A 3,700-nucleotide genomic window follows, 5' to 3' on the forward strand; every position below is an offset into this window, starting at 1 on the left:
GCCATACGGTGACGCCCCTTTTGTTCTTGTCCAATCAGGTGGTGCCGTACAGTAACGCCCCTTTTGTTCTTGTCCAATCATGTGTGTCCCTTTAACAAAGTCCGTCAAATCAGGTGTGTCACTTTAGAATAGCCTTTCCTTGTGACACGCCCACTCGTCCGCAGAGACCCCTACTTGCCGCCATGAGGAAGTTTGGCTTAAAGACACGTCCCAGGGGGAGTTCCTGGTCCCAAAAGGCGTTCCTGGTCCCCACCTGTCATTTTGCTCCTCAGCATGGCTTCCTAGAAACGCTGCAGGATTTATCAAACATGCATGAATGAGTCAAAGCAAGGCTTTGGGCATGTTTTTATGACATGATATAAAACTCAAAAAAGTTGATTTTACATGATATTGCCCCTTTAAGATGTTTTTTTAGAGGTCCAGCTGCAGAGAGGTTAAAGGTTTGACCCTGAGGCAGCTGACCCCAGTGTCCTGTCTGTCTGTCTACCTGTCAGTCAGTCTGCCTGTCTCTCCATCTGTCTGTCAGTTTGTTGGTCAGTCTGTCTCTCTGTCTGTCTGTCCCTCTGCCTGTCAGTCTGTCTCTCCATCTGTCTGTCAGTTTGTTGGTCAGTCTGTCTCTCCATCTGTCTGTCCCTCTGCCTGTCAGTCTGTCTCTCTGTCTGTCAGCTCGGCGGAGCAGACAGACAGGCAGGATGGATTCTGGTGGATGTAGTAAACAGCAGCATCAGCTTCAAACCACATGACATTTTCCAGCTGTGCGGTCTGTTTGTATTTTTACACACATCTGTCAGAGCTGCTTTAAAAAGTCCAACACCAGGAATGCAAACAGCAGGGGGTGGGGGGGCTGTCGTGTTTATGTCTTGCACTGTGGCCACTGTGGGCCCTGGCTGCGCTGGTGCTGCAGTGGACCCACACGTGTTCGGACTGAACTATGTGAACTGCGCTCTGACTGGATGTTAACTCTTTAATGAGCCGTTGGAAGCAGCAGCAGCAGGTTCTGTTGTTTGTTCAGCTGAAATCAGCCTTCAGTTTCAGGAGAATGGTAAACTTCCAGTAAACCTGCTGTCTGTTAATGCAGAACGTCTGCTTGTTTCATGTTGTCTGGTCAGAAGCTGCAGCAGAACCCGCCTGCAGCGTTGCACAAATGTTCCAGGATAACCACAAAAAATCCCCCCACCCCCACCTCCTCCAGCCCCACTTACAGATAATTGTTTTATTAATGTTTTGCTAAAGAAGTTGGTTTCTTTTTACGACTGTGTCGGTGGAGAGAGAGAGAGAGAGAGAGAGAGAGAGAGAGAGGGAGGAGAGCGAAAGGAGCCTGGGTCATCGGTTTCACTCTGCCCTCTGTTACCTTCTCCAACATGGAGACGCATCCAGTAAACAAAGCTGTCGTAGACCCGAGACGTTACCGAGGAGCAGAGGGAGTAAAAACTGTCAGGATTCCTGAGTTACTGTGGAAGACCTTCAGCTGCGTGTTGAAACAGATCAGATTTATACTTTTAAAGATGATCTGTTCTGTTTATGCTGCTGTGGACTAAAGTCTGCAGTACTATAGGAAACTGATTTAGTTTCTGTTCTGTTATGTAAGTAATTCATTTCTTTGAATGTTATTGTTTAGTTAAATGTCAGTAAAACTTTCACAAAATCAAATGAATCTGGAAATATACATACAAATAAAATAAATGGCTCTTTTTGACCTCTTAACATTTAATTAACAATAAAGAGAGTGTCTAACCTAACAAGTAGAACTAAATAAATACAAGGTAAATTACAAAATAAGAAAAGACCTCCATACACATTACGTTCAGTACATGCAATATTCCAGCCTTACAAACCAACACCAGAATGATTTTATTTTTTCTTATTTAAGAAATTTAAGGACCTGTTTAATCCAGCTTGTGGAGCTGCAGGGTTACAGTTTAACAGAAGCCTCCTGACATGAAGTAGACCTTGAAAAGGCAGGTAAATAAACTTAAATTACACAAAGAAAGATTTCAGAGCAGAACCTGCACATGGAGGGACAACTTCAGAACATGTGAATAATTTACCTGTTGACATCCTCCACACAGAGGTCATCCTAAAATCTGATGCTGTCATTAAAAATCTGTTAACCCTTTATAAAACTTACCTACAGACATTGTTCTAAATCTGTTTCCCATACATTTTTTATGACACTGGAAGGATTTGAAAAGTAAAAAAATATTTAAATATATGGAAGAAGCTCAATGAGGGGAATAAAAATGATAAAGACCTGTTGAAAAGAATCAAAAGTAGACTGAACATTTAAATCTCTCCAGGGTTTTATACCTAACACATATAGAAAAGTTTTATCCAGTAAAGATGGATGAAATACATGATTCCCTGCAAGCGGAGCCTCAATACAGTGTGTTTGCAGCCAAAATGGAGCCTAATTGAAGACAGATTTTAAGGCAGGCAGCCTCCATCATGTTTCTAAAGCAACTTGAAAGAAGAGTGAAGAGGTGAGTAACATACAGGTTCTAATGGTGCTGGATGAGCAGACCATACATGATGTGATGCTTTGTTCTGCTGACTGAACCCAGGATTTCAGATTAATAGTTGCTCAGTGGTACAGAGGTTCTCATTCCACATCTGTAAGAGCCGACGGAGCAGAATTAGAGCATTAACCTTGTGGAAATACAGCTAAAGGCAGAAAAACTGATTGAAAAAAAAAGATTTTTATGCCAGAAAAATCAGGATTAACTTGTAAAACAATGGATGGAGGTTTCATTACAAAGTCAAAGAAGAGAGCATTTAATGGACATCTCTGTCTTGTGGAGTGGTGTAATATAAAAAGCAGCCAACAGAAGGGACCCACACAGAGGAGTTTGACCAAACGCCGGAGGGTCCCGATTGACTCCCAGAAAAGGACCATCACATCCAAATACCGGCTCATCACCTGCCTCTGTACAACAAGGAGCTCCTGTCAGGCATCATACAATGACTGGAACATGGGTCAGTACTGGAAGAGAAGGGAACTGGTACCAACATCAGGGGACCAAACACACAACCCTGTGACCCGCCTGGATTGACTGATTGACTGATGGAGTCTCCACTCCTGTACCTAGACCTGAAACCCCTCAGCCTAGACCTGAACCCCCCTCAGTCAGATCATTGTAACCAGGGGCCATGAACTCAGTCAGCTCCTCTACATGGATGACATCAAGCTGTTCGCCCAAAATCAGTGACTCTCTGATCCACCTCACCAAGTAGTACAAGAACATAGGAAAGTCCTTCAGACTGGATAAATGCAGACCAGATCACAGCTGAAGGGTTGAGGACAACAATATCGATGTTACGTCCAGAGAGCAAGCCTGGTCCCGAAGAGGTCCTCAAGAACAAAACCCAAGTCATCCAGACGTGTTTAGCTGCATTTTGCTAACAGCCTCAACAGAAAAAGAACACTAAACCCTCAACAGCAGGGATATTTAAGTGATTCAGTCAGGGGCCACAGCTCATGGGTCAGATTTGTAAAAGATTGCATGGAAACCATAATAAAAGTAAAAGTATGGCCAAAAGCTGGAAATGACGTACGCAAAAAAAAAAATCATATTTATAAAACTGTGGCGTACGCATGTTTCTGCACATCTTTCCTTTTTAGATGTCAGGGTTTGCGCTCAAGTTCCCGCCTCAGGTTCTACCCTCTACACGCCCACATTCAACCATAAACAGTCAATGTAAA

The sequence above is a fragment of the Austrofundulus limnaeus genome, unplaced genomic scaffold (genome assembly GCF_001266775.1).
Source record: "Austrofundulus limnaeus strain Quisiro unplaced genomic scaffold, Austrofundulus_limnaeus-1.0 Scaffold335, whole genome shotgun sequence".
Taxonomy (NCBI): domain Eukaryota; kingdom Metazoa; phylum Chordata; class Actinopteri; order Cyprinodontiformes; family Rivulidae; genus Austrofundulus; species Austrofundulus limnaeus.